The sequence below is a fragment of the Macaca nemestrina genome, chromosome 2 (assembly GCF_043159975.1).
Source record: "Macaca nemestrina isolate mMacNem1 chromosome 2, mMacNem.hap1, whole genome shotgun sequence".
NCBI lineage: Eukaryota > Metazoa > Chordata > Mammalia > Primates > Cercopithecidae > Macaca > Macaca nemestrina.
In genome coordinates, this window is record NC_092126.1 from 38,613,918 (window position 1) to 38,632,136 (window position 18,219).

At 38.7% G+C, this 18,219-nt stretch overlaps 1 protein-coding gene and 2 pseudogenes across 3 annotated transcripts in view; 2 read left to right on the forward strand and 1 right to left on the reverse strand.

The window, feature by feature from the left end:
• LOC105469910 (protein phosphatase 2 regulatory subunit B''alpha) overlaps positions 1–18,219 on the forward strand; it is a 194,122-nt gene that overhangs the window by 91,078 nt on the left and 84,825 nt on the right. The gene's annotated exons all lie outside the window — the stretch shown is intronic.
• Positions 4,872–5,797, reverse strand: LOC105469909 (proteasome assembly chaperone 2 pseudogene; annotated as a pseudogene).
• On the forward strand, positions 6,366–13,673 carry LOC139360785 (protein downstream neighbor of Son pseudogene; annotated as a pseudogene).

Below are 18,219 nucleotides of genomic sequence, written 5' to 3' on the forward strand. Positions count from 1 at the left end.
CGCTGGGGTTTTCACTCACTGCCTCTGACTCTTTATTTAAGTACAGTTTTTAAATGCTTGGTTTCCTGATTCTTCAACCCAAGATATATTTGAAACAGAAAATTAGAATAGGAGAAGGGAGAGAGGATAACTAGAATCAAGTGCACGGAGAGCTGCGAAGACATTTGCCACCAGACTACAAAGGTAGTGAGGAGAGTAAGAAACACTAAGAGAGAAAAAAAAAAAAAAAGACACAAAAGCTCTAAATGTACTCTAGTCTGTGAGTAATTTAGGATAATGGCAGTAGTCCCAATCCCATTACCAGATTTCAGCTGGTATTAGTAATTTATTTTAGTAGCATAGACTCTATATGTATTTATCTAGAAAACTCACTTACAGGGAGCAGCTTTCACTGATGGAACCAGATAAAACAATGGCACTGTACTTCTCATTTTTCCTTTTCTGTGTATGAAATTTTAAACTCTGTGTGTTGTATATCCATATATTATACATGTAAAATAAGGATAAGTCTCAGGCCTGAATAAACCTCAGATCTATCAGAAGTATAAGTTTCTGGATTTGAATTTCTCACATTAGCCCTCATTTACCAGGTTGGCGGATATTTTTAACCGCAGACCTTCCTGAGGTTTCTCAGCCTGGAGCTGTGCCACAGTTCTGAGGTATTACACGGTACCAAAGCGTTAGGGTTTGGAGTTACTGCTGAGACATCAGCCATCTTTGGCTAGAAGATTCCCTTCAGATCCAGAGATCTTTGCTGCTTCTGTGCCATGTGTCAAGCCCCAGAACCCTTTGGTGAAGATACCTATGGCCCGTCTGACTAGATGCACACACAGCTGTTTTCTTTTGAGGTTTTAGCTGCCTCCCTAGGGTGTTGCCAGACAGCAGGGTCCCTTTGCTCCTGTCACCCACAGACTTCTTTCTTTTTACTGACACTAAGAGGTCTTCTACTCGGCAGAAATCTCCTGCTGCCACGTTCCTTTATGCTCCCCTATCTCTGCCTTCAATTCTCCTTCCTTGTATTGTCTTCTTCCCTTTCAGGTAGGAGTGGGCTCCCTACTCAATACTTCAGGGCAGAGAAGAGAAGTGACCTCAAAATCTTCATGGCTTTTATGGCACTGTGTGTATTGTAGGCTTAAATTCAGGGTCCACAGTCATTTGGCCTAGTTGACCTTTGTTAAGGTTTTAGAGAGAAAGAGATGTCCAACAGAAAGAGCCCACTTGGGTAGTGTTTCTATCTAGGCCTTCCCATGGGAATCAGTTACATATCAGTATTGCACCTGTTTCTACTATGGCATTCTTCATAGCCTGAGATATTGCTTGTTAATATTCTTGTTTTCGTATCTACATATTTGGTTTTTCTAAGCAGATCACAAATTCTTTGAAGCTAAGATAAGCTTTTCCTGCCTGTTGAATATGCATCATTGTTACAGTAAATCCTTGTTAGTTCTTAGTATGTATACTAAAGAAGGGCATAAAATACGTGGAAATAGTTGAGGTTTTTTTAAAGTTGTATTCATGGCTGCCATGTTTTTTTGGTTTTGTTTTGCTTTTTGTTTTTTTGGAGACAGAGTCTCACTCTTGTCGCCCAGGCTAGAGTGCAATGGTGCGATCTCGGCTCACTGCAACCTCCACCTCCCGGGTTCAAGGGATTCTCCTGCCTCAGTCTCCCAAGTAGCTGGGATTACGGCACCTGCCACCACACCTGGCTAATTTTTGTGTTTTTAATATAGACGGGATTTCACCATGTTGACCAGTCTGGCCTCGAACTCCTGACCTCCAGTGATCCGCCCGCCTTGGCCTCCCAAACTGCTGGGATTACAGGCGTGAGTCATGGCGCCTCACCGCACCATGATTTTTTAAAAAGATTTTTGCTGAAATATACTCACACAAAACACCCAAATTACAAGTGTACTTAGTCAATGAACTTTCACAATGTGGGCATATCCATATAACTAGCACACAGATCCAAAAATAGTATTACCAGCACGTGCAAAGCCCATCATGCTCCATCTCAGTCACTGCCACCCAATAATAACCGCTACCCTGCCTAATAACACCATAGTACATAGATTTTAAATTATAGTAACAATTTTCCATGTTTAAAATACGAAGTTTGGTTCTGATTTTATTTTATGTTCAGGGCCCTTGGGCTTGTCTAATTTGCATCATGGCTTTGATTATCCTTAGACTCATCTGCTACATGGTTTTGTTCCCCTCAAAAAAATACTCATGAGAACGAAGATTCTTAATAGTTTTTGGCATTTAATTAAGACCATTTTACCTGATAATATCCAACATTATCCTATGTTTTGTGAAATCTCAAATCTTCAATATTTGATCTACATTGTAATAAAACATTAGGTTTTATTACCAGTTCTCTATCTGCTCTCCATCCTCACTCTCTCAATCCATTCTTGGCCTTGCTGACCCTACAGACTGCGTCTGTGGGGCTCTCTTGCTGACTAGCTTCTGGTTGGATCTGGGCAATGGGAAGCATTGCCAGTAATTGGGAGGACAGAGGAAAGAAAAGCTGGCATTTCTTCCCTGCTGTCTGCCTCGGCACAGTAACTATATCTCTCTGTAATACAGCTTCTGCTGGACAGCCCCTTGTCCATGGTCCTAGTGCCTACTAGACATTCCTCCTTTCCTTGTTACTTTGGCCCTCAGGACTATAACAGTATCCTCCTGTCAGTGGTCTCTGGGTGCCTCATTATTCCCTTGTTTGCTCCCTTCATCCTGCCCACAACTCTACATGGAGTCTTTTCATGAAAGCTTCATACAGTGAATTCTTCCTGTGCGGACCCTACCCTGACGATGCAATTCTGAATTTTATGAGAGCTTTAATAAAAGCTTTGACAGGAATGTAAATTAAGTTTAGACTAAGAAAATTAGAAACGGACAACAACAAAATCATAATTATGAGTTAATAGACATTTATACTTCCCTTAAATCTAAGAATAAATCTTATTTTTATTTAAGAAATGGACTTGTAGAGTCTTCTGGTAAAAGAGACAAACTAAATAGAGACATTACCCTCCCATTTCCCAAGCCCTTCTGAAGTTAAAGTATAGAAATTAAAAAAGAATAAACCCACGGAAGCCAATGGAATGGTAGAGAAAATCAGTGTACAAGAAATCTTAACACATTTAAGGTAGAAAGTGACTGCATGTCTTTTGCAGGACTGTGGACGGAGCTGGAGGCCATTATCCTTAGCAAACTAATGCAGGAACAGAAAACCAAATACCACATATTCTCACTTATAAGTGGGAGCTAAATGGTGAGAACCTACGAACACAAACAAGGAGACAGCAGACACTGTGGTCTCTTTGAGGGTGGAGGGTGGGAAGAGAGAGAGGAGCAGAAAAGATAACTATTGGGTATTGGGCTTAATACCTGTACCTGTGGTGAAATAATCTGTACCACAAAGCCCTGTGACATGAGTTTACCTATGTAACAGACCTTCACATTTACTCCCAAACCTAAAATAAAAGTTTAAAAAAGATTCTGTGATCTTAAAATTGTAAATAAGTAGTTCAATAATAAGTGGATTTATATGGACTAAAAAAAAAGAAAAAAAAAAAAGTGACCAGAAGTAGGCTAAGAAAACCACAACTCAGAATCAGGAGCCATCTGTGGGCTCCAGTGGAGAAGTGAGCTCCTGTTCTCATCAAGGCCCAGAGCAGCTGTAAATTCAGGGCTGACTGACCCAATGAGAGATACTGGAAATGGGGATTCACTGAAGGTCAATCACTAGTTGACTCCTTTCCTGGTTCACAAATGTAAAGTGCAGCCTGACATTTATTCACAAGCATAAACATACTAACAAGACAATAAAGCATGGTAAGGCTTCTAATGTGACAGCCACAGTTTAAAGTTCTCCTTATTTCTCTTTGTTCTGGCAGTTGGGGATCCAGGGAGGTCTCACCAGTTTACTCTAAAATAATGCCTGTCAGTCAACACACCCACCCTAAATGCACAGAACCCCGAGGCACATTTGGTACTCAAGAAAGATACCTGTTGAAAAATAGACCTACTTATATTTCCACAAAGGAAATTTATATCAACTACCTTGTCCTTCTTAAACATGAATGGACAACCAGGTATATGAGGAAAATGATCATCATTAAAGAAAAATAAAGGTTAAAAAAAAAACATACACAGAAAAAGCAGCCCAGAAAAGAAACAAAACTAATTCAGGAAACAGAAGAAATGAGAATTTTTTTGGGGGGGTGGGGGGAATAAACGTGGTGTTTTATTTTCTGGATTATAAAGTGAACAAATACTTAGATACTATTATTTCTTTACCCAATGCTTTTGATTTCTAAGCACTTTTATTTTAAAAATGTGAATTATACAATTCCCCGTACATACACACACACACATACACCTATAAACACATTAAATGCTACTTTGCCATGACAGCTCAGCATACTTGACAAATCTTTTTTTTTTTTTTTTGAGTTGGAGTCTCGCTGTGTCGCCAGGTTGGAGTGCAGTGGCACAGTCTCGGCTCACTGCAACCTCCGCATCCCAGGTTCAAGCAATTCTCCTGCCTCAGCTTCCCAAGTAGCTGGGATTACAGGCATGCGCCACCACGCCCAGCTAATTTTTGTATTTTTAGTAGAGATGGGGTTTCATCATGTTGGCCAGAATAGTCTGGATCTCTTGACCTCATGATCCGCCCGCCTCGGCCTCCCAGAGTGCTGGGAGTACAGGCATGAGCTACCCCGCCCAGCCTACTTCACAAATCTTTTTTTTTTTTTTTTTTTTTTAACTTAGGAAATAAAATTTTATGTACAAAATTCACATTTGTTGCATATGATGAAAAGCATGGCAAAGAGATCCTTAATCTTTTCCTTTGACATTTACGGTGAAGGTAATTTCCTAATACGTTCTTGGATCATACGATTTTTTTGTCTAGAATGTTTAACAGTTGTGTTGGTAGTAAGTGTTCTGGGTATAAGGTATAAAACGGAAAACAGATCAAAAAAGTGCTGGGGGAAGACCACTGCCAAAGAGTAATCTCCAAGAACTTGGTATTTTCCACCGTGAGGTAGATGCTGTGGGGTCATCGCTAAGTGGTTTGATTATCTGAAGCCACTCATTAAGGTACTCAACGAGACCTAATGCATCTGGGATGTTGTCCCCTTCTGAAACAAATTTCAGCAGAACTACCATTTGGATTTCTTTAGAACAGCTTTCATCATAGAGCGTTTTTGTGATTCCTCCCCCCGGAATGCGGATACAAAACTCGGAATCATCTATTTCTGGAATGCACCGGCTTTTTTCCATTTCTTGCCAGTTAAGGCTCTTCATTTTATTTTGAACACTTCTTTGCATGGAAGGTGTGAATAGGTACCGGAAGGGAGTACTGTGAAGCTGCAGGTCATTGCGCTGATATGAATGGCTGCTCGAAAGAACAATGACTCTGGCATAGCCGCTGCTTTTCACCCAGGAAAGCAGTTTTTCACAGAACGGCTTTGATTTATACTTAATAAAAATGGATCTTAACTGAAGAGCCACCAGCTTTCTTGAAGGCAATGAATATACTTCAGCATTTATACTAAGTTCTGTTGAATTTCCTTCCGCAGTCGCATATGGATTGTTTCCAACCATAGGCACAAGACAATCGGTATAGAAGTAACCAATCTTAGACATACTCAGTGTAGAAATAATCAGATCCATTGCAAGCTGGCCAACATTTCCAACAGATACTGCTGGCATTAGGAGGGTGAAGCCGGCGAGGTCGGGGGCCGATTCCCCGCAGGGAACGAACATGGTCGCAGGGGGGTGGCCAGCAGGGACTAAGCATGACACCGGAAAAGCCACAATTCTTAACACTATTCTATGTGGAATACAGAATGCCTTTTTATCTGAATTAACATGCATTTAAACAAATTTAGTATATGTGAAAATAAAGGAATTATAAATCAGTAGGAAAGATGTTTAGGTAAAGGCATCATCAGTCAGCTCAGTATATGTTGTCTACATTTATTTTCTACCTTTATAAAACAAGAACCTGCCAGCAGTCTTAGGTAAAGGGTAAAGTAACACATTTTTGCCCTGATGCCATCAGTCACAGTGCCATGAGATAAGTGCTGTGTGTTTAGTCTCAATTTCCTGTTTGCAAAGAAATGCATTAATTCAGTTTTCTACTCATTATACAGTTAGGTTGTAGGGCTATAGATATCTCATTTGAGTTATTTGAGTTTTTTATCTTTATATCTAAAAATTTAATCTGAAAATAGTAAAAGTAGAAAACACTGATTCAAAACCTTAAATACTACTGCTCAGTGCATGTAATAAAAGTTAATGTTTATAAACATTTCAATATTTTAAAGTATATTTAACTTCAAGAATCTTGACTTTCCTTGCTACAAGGCTTTTTTCCTCAAAGATTCCTTTTAGGCTTACTTTGGTGTTCAGGATCTCCAGTTATAAATGTAGAAGAGATGGGTGTGCAAGATAAAATTAAAAAGCCAGACATACTTTCTATCAAGCTGCACAAAGAGAAACATGAAGTACAAATGGATCACAGACCTGAGTCTGTTGTGTTGGTGAAAGGAATCAATATCTTTACATTGCTTAATTTTTTGCTCAACTCTAAGAGTTTAGTTGCTACCTCAGGTCCACAGGCAGGACTTCCTCCAACCCTCTTATCCCCTGTTGCTCTCCGAGGTGCCATAATGCAAATGCTTAAGACACAAAGTGTAAATGTGAAGATGCAGCTCTTTCTGGATACAGAGACCAGTTTAGTTTGGAGATTACAGGTCCTACCATGCCTCATTCTCTGTATTCACTGACCATGCTGCTCAAATCTTCACAGAGTGGGTCTTTCTCTGCAGTACTATATCCACACGAGCCAACTGCTGTATTTAACACCTGCCTGCCAATGGACAAAGTACTTGATACAGAAGTTGTTCATAAGGAGCTTACTAACTGTGGTTTTTACCCTAAGACTCTGGAGCAACTTAGAGAAATACCACTACTTGGGAAGTCATCTTTACGGAATGTGGTGATGAGAATGTTTTTAAAACAAATTACACATACTGATATAAATAAATGATTGGGGAGGAGAAACAAATCTGTGCAGAAGAATTGCAAACAGTTTAGTAGACACTGCAGTCTTAAAGAGGGGAGCGTGAATCACCATTCCTTAAGAGTGGGCTATGCATACTGATTTCAGGGTGTGGGGAGTAACTACAGTGGAGGAGCCTGGCAGATACTACCTCAGCCTGATGATCAAGGCCAACATCAGCAGTCATCAATCATATTGATAGTGTGTATCTTTGACAAGATATGCTGCAAAGGGCATGTTACCTCTGTGGCATTTCTCCCAAAAATCCATAAACCCAGTCTAATCGTGAGGAAAACATCAGGTAGATTCCAGTAATGAAACATCCTACATAATACCTGACCAGTACTCATCAGAACTGTCAAGGTCATCAAAAGTAAGGAAAGTCTAAGAAACTGTCACAGCCAAAACAAGTCTAAGGAGACATAACTAAATAGAATGTGATGCCCTGGATAGAACACTGGAACAGAAAGAAGACATCAGGTGAAAATTAAGGAAATGTGGATTAAGTATGGACTTCAATAATAATGTGTCAATATCAGTTTATTCATTTTGACAAGTGGACCATATAGTAAATGTAAGGTGTTAATTATTGGGGAATCTGGGCGCAGGGTGTATGGGAACTCTCAGTGCTGTTTTCTTAATTTTTTTTATAAACCTAAAACTATTCTTTTAAAAAAACAGTTATTTTAAAAAGTACTATATTAAGGAAGGTTATATAAAATAAGAACCATAAAACAAAAATAACCTTTATCTTGTACCATATATAAAAATCAACTGAAAATGGGTTAAAGACTTAAATGTAAGACCTGAAACTGTAAAGAAAACATAGGGGTTTTCTTTGTGACACTGGTCTTGGCATTGATTTTTTTTTTTTATATGAACCCAAAAGCACAGGCAGTAAAAGAAAAAACAGACAAATGGAATTGCATCAAAGTAAAAAACTTCTGCACAGTCAAGGACATAATCAACAGAGTGAAAAGAAAACCTACAGAGTGGTAGAAAATATTAGCAAACCATATATCTGGCAAGGTGTTAATATCCAAAATTTGTAAGGAACTCAAAACAACTCAATAGCAAGAAAATAACCTTTATTTAAAAATGGGCAAAGGCAACAGGTATATGAAAAGACGCTCAGCATCACCAATCATCAGAGAAATGCAAATTAAAGCTACAAAGTGATATCATTTCACCTTCTCCCTGGTTAAAATGGCTTGTATCAAAAAGATAGGCAATAACATGCTGGTGAGGATGCAGAGAAAGAGGACCCCCCCGTACACCGCTGTTGGGAATGTAAATTAATACAGCTACTATGGAGAACAGTGTGAAGGTTCCTCAAAAAAACTAAAAATAGAACTTCCATATGATCCAGAAATGTCCAAAAGAAAGGAAATTAGTATATCTGCACTCTGTTTATTGCAGCACTATTCACAATAGCCAAAATATGGAATCACCCTAAGTGCCAATCAGTGGATGAAGAAAATATGGTGTATATATACACAATGGAATATTATTCAGTCATAAAAAAGAATGAAATCCTGTCATTTGCAGCAATATGGTTGGAACTGGAGGCCATTATGTTAAATGAAATAAAGCACAGAAAGATAAATATCACACATTCTCATTCATATGCAGGAGCTTAAAAAGTGGATCTTGTGAAGATAGAAAGTAGATTGGTGGTTACCAGAGACCAGAAACGGGAAAGGGGAGGGAGAAGATGAACGGAAAAGAGAATATAAATGTATTTATTACCACTGAACTGTACACTTAAAATGGTAAATATGGTAAATTTTATATTTATATTTTATCTCAATACATTTTTTAAATAGCAAAGAATCTGAATAGACATTGCATAAAAGGAGACAAACGATGGCCAACAGCTATATGAAAAATGCTCAAAATCACTATTAAAGTAAATTAAAACTGCAATGAGAGATCATGTTACACCTGTTAGAATGGTTGTTTTCAAAAAGACGAAAGATAACAAGTGTTGGAGAGGATATAGAGAAAAGGGAATCCTTGCACACTGATGGTGAGAATGTAAATTGGTATAGCCATTATGGAAAACAGTTTGGAGGTTCCTCAAAATATTAAAAATAGAACTACCATATGATCCTACAATCCTACTACTGGGTGTATATCCAAAGGAAATGAAATCAGTATGTTGAAGAGATATCTACACTGCCAGGTTCATTGCAGCATTATTCACAATAGTCAAGATATGGAATCAGCCTAAGTATCAGTGAATGGAGGCATAACGAAAATGTGAACTAGGTATTGAAGGAACATACCTCGAAATAATAAGAGCCATATATGACAAACATCGCACTGAATGAGCAACTACAATGGTATTGGAAGTTCTAGTCAGGGCAGTCAGGCAAGAGAAAGAAATAAAGGGCATCAGGAAGTCAAGCTATCCCTGTTGGGAGACGACATGATCCTAGATCTCACAAACCTGCTAGTCTCAGCCCAAAAGCTTCTTAAGCTGAAAAACAACTTCAGCAAAGTCTCAGGATACAAAATCAGTGTGTAGAATCACTAGCATTCCTGTATACCAAAAACAAGCCAAGAGCCAAATCGGGAATGAGCTCCTATTCACAATTACCACAAAAAGAATAAAATGCCTAGGAATAGCTAACTAGGGAGGTGAAAGATCTCTACAAAGAGAACTACAAACCACTGCTCAAATAAATCAGAGATGATACAGACAAATGGAAAAACATTCTCTGCTCGTGGATAGCAAGAATTAATATCGTTTAAATGGCCATATTGTCCAAAGCAATTTATAGATTCAATGCTGTGCCTGTTAAACTACCATTGACATTCTTTACAGAAATAGGAAAAGAAACTACTTTAAAATTAATATGGAACCAAAAAAGAGCCCTAATAGCCAAGGCAATCCTAAGCAAAAAGAACAAAGCCGGAGGCATCATGCTACCCATCTTCAAACTGTACTACCAGGCTACACAGTATAGTACCGGTACAAAAACAGATACATAGGCCAATGGAACAGAATAGAGAACCCAGAAATAAGACTGCACACTTTGACAAACCTGACAAAAGCAACTGGGAAAGGATTCCCTATTCAATAAATGGTGCTGGGATAACTAGCTAGCCACATGCAGATTAAAACTAGATGCCTTTCTTATATCATATGTAAAAATTAACCCAAGATGGATTAAAATGTAAATGTAAAGCCCACAACTATAAAATCCCTGGAAGACAACCTAGGAAATACCTTTCAGGACGTAGGCACAGGCAGAGCTTTCCTGACGAAGACACCAAGAACAATTGTCACAGGAGCAAAAATTGACAAATGGGATCTAATTAAACTAAAGAGCTTCTGCACAGCAAAATAAACTATCAACAGAGTAAATAGACAACCTACAGAATGGGAGAAAATCTTTAGAAACTATGCATCTGACAAAGGTCTGATATCCAGCATCTATAAGGAACTTAAATACATTTACAAGAAAAAAACCACCTCATAAAAAAGTGAGCAAAATACATGAAAAAATACTTTTCAAAAGAAGACATGCATGTAGCCAACAATCATATGAAAAAAAAACTCAGCATCACTGATCTTTAGAGAAATGCAAGTCAAAATCACAATGAGATACCATCTCACACCAGTCAGAATGTCTGTTAGTAAAAAGTCAAAAAATAACAGATACTGGCAAGGTTGTGAACAAAAAGGAATGCTTATACATTGTTGGTGGGAGTGTAAGTTAGTTCAACCATTATGGAAGACAGTGTAGCAATTCCTCAAAGACCTAAAGATAGAAATACCATTTGACCCAGCAGTCTCATTACTGGGTATGTATACAAAGGAATGTAAATCATTCTCTTATGAAGAGACATGCCACGTATGTTTATTGCAACACTGTTCATGATAGCAAAGACATGAAATCAACCTAAATGCCCATCAATGATAGACCAGATAAAGAAAATGTGATATATATACCCTATGGAATACTATACAGCCGTAAAAAAGAATGAGCTCATGCCCTTTGCAGGTACATGGATGGAGCTGGAGGCTGTTACCCTTAGCAAACCTAACACAAAAACAGAAAACCAAATACCACATATTCTCACTTATAAGTGGGAGCTGAATGATGAGAACACGGGGACACATAGAGGGAAGCAACAGACACTGGGTCCTATTGAAGGTTGGGCGGGGGTAGGAGGAGGGAGAGGATCAGGAAAAATAACTAATGGGTAATGGGCTTAATACCTGGGTGATGAAATAATCTGTACAACCAAACCCTCTTGACGCAAGTTTACCTATGTAACAAGTCAGCACATGAGCACCTGAACTTAAAATGTAAAAGGATAATATGGTATATGTACACAATGAAATACTAGTCAGCTTTAAACAAAGAAGGAAACTCTTATTTGCAACAGCATGGATGAATATGGAGGACATTATGTTAAGTAAAGGAAGCCAGGCACAGAAAGACAAATACTACATGATCTCAGTTATAGGTAAACCTAAAAATGGTAAACTCATAGAAGTAAAGAATATAATGCTAATTACCAAATAATACGGTTCAGCTCTGTGTCCCTACCCAAATCTCATGTTGAATTGTAATTCCCAGTGTTCAAGGTGGGGCCTGGTGGGAGGTGATTGGATTACGGGGGTGGTTTCTAATGGTTTAGCACCATCCCCCTAGTGCTATCTCATATAGTTCTCATGGGATCTGATTGTTTGAAAGAGAGTAGCACCTCCTCCTTGCTCTCTGTCTCTCCCCTGCTCACCATATGAAGACGCACTTGCTTCCCCTTCGCCTTTCACCATGATTGTAAGTTTCCCAAGGCCTCCCCAGGCATGCCTCCTGTACAGTCTGTAGAACTGTGGGTCAGTTGAACCTGTTTTCTTCATAAATTACCCAGTCTCAGGTAGTTTTTTGTAGCAGTGTGAGAATGAACTAATAACCAAGGCTGGGAGGATGTTGGTCAAAGGACACAAAATTTCAGCTAAATAGGAATAATTTCAAGAGATCTATTATACAACATGGTTACTATTGTTAATAACAGCGTATCCTATTCTTGAAAATTGCTAAGACAGCAGATTTTGTGTTTTCACTACAAAATAGTGAGGTAATACGTATGTTAATAATTCAATTTAGCCGTCCCACAATAAATACATATTTTGAAACAACACACTGTACGTGATATGTACAATTTTGTCAATTTAAATAAATGTAAAAAAGAACAAAAAAACAAAACAAGAATAAACTGTATGAAAACAATGCTGATACAAGAAAAAGCTGTTAGAATTTTAAAATGTAAGTACCAAAAGCTCAGCATAAGACCTGGAAACTAAAGTTGAGGATATCTTTCAGAGAGAAAGAGAGAGAAAAAGAAAAGGGACATAGAGGACCACTTCAGGAATTTTAATATCTAATTAATTGGAGTCTGGGGAAGGAAAAGGGAAAAGTGGAGAGAAAAAAATCATCGAATAAAATAATACATAATTATTTTGCAGCACTAAAATATATGATTCTTTGGTTAAAAAGAACCACTGAGGCCAGGCACAGTGACTCACACCTGTATTCCCAACACTTTGGGAGGCCAAGGCGGGCAGATCAGTTGAGGTCAGGAGTTTGAGACCAGCCTGGCCAACATGGTGAAACCCCATCTCTATTAAAAGTCCAAAAATTAGCTGGGCATGGTGGCATGCAGCTACAATCCCAGCTAATCAGGAGGCTGAGGCAGAAGAATTGCTTGAACTTGGGAGACAGAGGTTGCAGTGAGCTGAAATTGCACCACTTCACTCCACCCTGGGTGACAGAGCAAGACTGTCTCAAAAAACCACTCAGTACTGACAATTATGATTTTTTTTAAGACACATGCATAAACATGTCCTTAAAGTTTTAGAAAAATGTAGATGAAGAGTCTAGAATGGTATTAGATCCTCATTGGCATCCCTCAGGAAATGGATTTGAACTTAGATTTCTGTATCTTGCCAACCTACTAGTTAGGAATGAGGTTCACATAAACCTGATTCCTGGATATTCATGCACTCAGAAAGTTTATCTCCTTTATAAGTTACCTCTTTATTTCTTAAACAGTTACTTGCGCATACATTGCAGCAAAGTAAGTAAACCAAGAAAGAGGAATGTGTGAGATCTAAGACACAGTGGATTCAATCCAGAGAAGTAATAAAGGTCAGTGTCAGGATGATAACTGAAGAGCAGCCAGTTCAGAAGAGAGAAGGTAAAATTCCCCCAGCCAGGTCTTGTCCATGATGTGGGAGAGGGAGGTGAGGAGCAACTCCACACAATACAGTTACATTTGAGTAAAAGGAGGCTGGGCGCGGTGGCTCACGCCTATAATCCCAACACTGTGGAAGGCCAAGGTGGGCGGATCACGAGGAGATTGAGACCATCCTGGCTAACACGGTGAAACCCCATCTCCACTAAAAATACAAAAAATTAGCCGGGCGTGGTGGCGGGCGCCTGTAGTCGCAGCTACACAGGAGGCTAAGGCAGGAGAATGCGTGAACCCAGGTGGAGGTGGAGCTTGCAGTGAGCCAAGATCACGCCACTGCACTCCAGCCTGGGCGACAGAGTGAGACTCCCTCTCAAAAAAAAAAAAAAAAAAAAAGAATAAGGAAACAAGGCTATGATGAAGCCTGTGTCAATAAGTTAAACAATTAGAAACGCCAGGAAAAATGAAAAAACTATGTAAGACAGCCACGATCTAAACAAGAAGCAGACTAAGATATGGCATAATTATGAACAGCTGATGCAGTTAGAAAAGACAGTTTAACCTCGTCAGAAACAGTCTCCTTTGAACATTCCAAGACCCTGATGCTGGACCTATACACAATGAAATACGTTCCTCATAGATTGCCTGACCTAACATTCAACCATATTTATATAGTCAAAATATCACAAAAACATTTTAGTTTATAGCATCTAAAAATCACTGTGTGGGTAACCTGTAGAAAATTTTGTCGTGGTTGTGGAAAAGTATGAAAAAACCCTGCACGACATAAAAGTCAAAATATTGCCAATAAAATGTGAAGGTAAAAGAGGGAGAAGAAGAGAAAATAAGGATGGGGTGCTATTATCCTGTGTAAAAGGAAAGTAAGGAACTAAGATGAATGAAAATTAGATGGATAAATACAAGTTTTGCACCTTACAAAGATAGTCAACCGAAGAACTGAACATCATAACCTCAAATATTGGGATAGGGGAGTAAAGTAGGACAGTATAAATGAGCTAAATCCACATATTTCCCAGCAAAGAATCAGTATTTTCTAAAGTTGATAAAGTAATAAAATAATTATTGTATGGTTTTTAATTACATTTTTGTTAAATATATGTTTAGTTAGAGAAGTAACCAGCAAAAGACCTAAAAGTATAAATGATTGGAAAGAAGTGGGGCTAAAGAAGGTGGGAAGGTTAGTAGAATGTTTATTTATATAAATACTTGTATATGCCTTGATTTTATACTATGTGTATATATATAAACTTTTTAAAGTTTTTAATATGGGGAATTTTGAAATGCATACATACTGGTATAGCAGAGCCTTATGTACCCCTCAGCTAGTCCCAGTAATGATCAGAAATTAAGAAGGCAGAGAATAAAAAACCAATGGCACTTTTAACAAATTGAAATTGTGGTTATGGGAAAATATTAATAAACTAATTTGATTAAGAAAAAAGGGAGAATACACTAATATACAAAATAAGAAATAACAAGGAGGATCTCGCTCTGTTGCCCAGACTGGAGTGCAGTGGCACCGTCACAGCTCAGTGCAGCCTCAACTATGTGGGCTCAAGCAGTTCTCCCACCTTAGCCTCCCGCATAGTTGGGATGACAGATGTGCACCACCACACCCAGCTAATTTTTTAATTTTATATAGAGACAAGGTCTCGATATGTTGCCCAGGCTGGTCTTGAACTCCTGGGCTCAAGTGACCCTCCCGCCTTGCCCTTGTAAGTGTTGGAATTACAGGTGAATCACTGCACCCAGCCAGAAGAAAGTTTTTTAAAATCAGAAAAGGCTACTTTGCAGACGTCTAGGGAGATAAATTCGAAAACCTAGATGAAATGGACAGTTTTCTAGAAAATACATATGACCCAAATTGACTCCACTTGATTTAGAAAGGTAAACAGACTTTTATAGAATGAATACAGATATTTATTACAAAACTGCACAAAAAAGCACAAGGCCCAGGTCGTTTTACAGGGGAATTCTACCAAACCTTCAGCAACTGGATAGTTCAAATGCTCCATAAATTATTTCAGAGTATTGAAAAGGAAGGAAAATTTCAAACACCTTTTATGAAGCAGGTATAACACTGATACCTAAATCAGGAAAAGACAATCCAGAGAATAAAACTGCAAACAAATATAGCTTCAAGATTAATGATAGAAGGTAATAAAATATTACCAAACAATATACCATGACCAAGCGGGATTTATTCCAGGAAGGCAAGATTGTTTTAATATTAGGATATTTATTGTGTTAAGCTGTTCTTGCATTGCTATAAAGAAATAACAGAGACTAGGTAATGTATAAAGAGAAGAGGTTTAATTGGCTCACAGTTCTGCAGGCTTTACAGGAAGAATGGTGCTGGCATCTGCTCAGCCTATGGTGAAGCCTCAGGGAGTTTTCAGTCATGGCAGAAGGACAAGGGAGAAGCCAGAATCTCACTTGGCAAGAGCAGGAGCAAGGTGTGGGGGAGTTGCTGCACACTTTTAAACAACCAGATCTCACGAGAACTCACTATCTCAAAGACTGCACCAAGAGGACGATGCTAGATCATTCAAGAGAAATCCACCCTATGATCGAGTCATCTCCCACCAGGCCCCCATTTGCAACACTGGGGATTACAATTCAACATAAGATTTGGCAGGGAAATAGATCCAAACCATATCGTTTATTAATGTCATATGTTATATCTAAGGAAAAAAATTCTCCATATTTTAGATACTTTCTTAACATGATGAAATATCTATACCTTAGTGTTAAAGCCAATATTTTATTTAATGGGAAAACACTAGAGGCACTTCAACAAAGATCAGGAACACGGCAAGGATGCCCACTGTCTCCACTACTATTCAGCATTTTACTGTAGTAATTGTATAAGAGAAAACAGAAGCATAAGATTGGTTAAAGAAGTAAAAGTATCTTGTTGCAGATGACAGTAAAGTTTGAAAATTCAGAAAAATTAGTAATAAAACTAACTCAGTAAAATAGTAAAGTAGGAGGAAATAAAATTAACACAGAAAAATCAATAGATTTGCCACTTCTGACCAAGAAGGAGTAACAGGTACTGGGTGTACCTTCCCACTTGAAACAATAGAAAATAACAGACAGGAAATATAAAACAATGGTTTTTCAAGATGCTGCACATCAGGCGACAAACAAGTGATTCATTCCTGAGAGACAGAAACAAAGTGAGTCTTATGATTGAGAGAGTGTACCACCTTGAGAGAGTTTTCAAGTCATAGTGCAAGAATGGGAAACCTAGGCTGAGTTAAGTGGACTCCTTGAATTTAGGAGACAGAGCCTGAGGGTCTAAGAGAACCAAGATGACTAGAATTCTCAGGACAGAGTACCAAAGAAGAGAGAACTGCATGGAGAACAATCCTCAGAGATCTTCAGAAGTTCCTCCATGAGTATTCAGCAGAGTACTGATCAGCAAATAGATGAGGAAACTAACCAAAGCTGAACAATATATGGTATCAACCTAAGTATTAGCGAACGAAGGCATAAAGAAAATGTAGTGATGTACACAATGAAATACTATTCTAGTAGTAATGGACACCTTTCACACTCAGATTTGGTTTCAAATACCATTCTCCAGTGAAAGGAACCAGGGCTTCTTAGACAAAAGGTTGGTATACCAGAGCTACGGCAAGGAAAATACAAGATAAACATGGGTCATCTTTTGCCAGAAAATATGAAAGTCCCCATAAAAACACAGGGGCATATCAAGAGAACACAGGTGGCCGGGTGCAGTGGCTCATGCCTGTGATCCCAGCATTTTGGGAGGCCAAGGCAGGCAGATCGCTTGAGACCAGCCTGGGCAACATGGTGAAACCCCATCTCTACTAAAAAACAAAAATTCGTCATGGTGGCACATGCCTGTAATTCGAGCTGCTCGGGGCTGAGGAAGGAGGATCACTTAAACCTGGAAGGCAGAGGTTGCAGTGAGCCAAGATCGAGCCACTACACTCCAGTCTGGGTGACAGAGTGAGACCCTGTCTCATTTATAAAAATAAAAAGAGAACACAGGAGCCAACCTGAAGGAACTCCTAGTGGCCAAACTAGATCAATTTGAGCAACAAAATGATGATAGTATAGGATTATAACCGACAGAATGAAATAAATACCAGTGAGTCTGTGCTGTTCAGAAAAATGAATAGGCCGGGCATGGTGGCACACGCCTGTAATCCCAGCTACTCAGGAGGCTGAGGCAGGAGAATTGAATGAACCCAGGAGGTGGAGGTTGTAGTGAACTGAGATCGCACCACTGCTGCCCTCCAGCTTGGATGACAGAGGAAGACTCTGTCTCAAAAAAATAGGAGAGAAGAGACAGCTCTTCCTTGTAGAAGATTTCCAATTAAGAAATGTAGACAGAATATAGACAAAATCACTATTAAGTAAACACTACAGTGTAAATGTTGCAGGCATAATCTAACAATAGATACTAAAATGAATGAGAGAAATTCTGGGGAGAAATAGGATATTGACACTCTCAAAAGTATCTGCCCCCATGATATTTATCAATTATTAAGGGAAAATAGCAATTTTACAGTGGAGAACGCAGCAGACACACTTGAACTAAGTGTGATCAAAGTTAACATCACCAAATGAAGACATACCAACATCACATACCCTCTGTATTATATATGCCCAGTGATGCACTGAAAAGGACGCATCACTTCTGTGGTTCTCCTGCCAAAAATGTGTAACCTTAATCTTGACCAGACATCAGACAAAACCAAATGAAGAGACATTCTACAGAATAACTGACCAGAACTCATTAAAAGCATCAAAAGCATAAGAAAAGACTGACGAACTTTCACAGATTGGAAGAGATCAGTGAGACACAAAAGCTAAATGCAGTGTAAGATCCTGGAAAAGAAAAAGACATTAAGGGAAAAACTAGTGAGATTTGA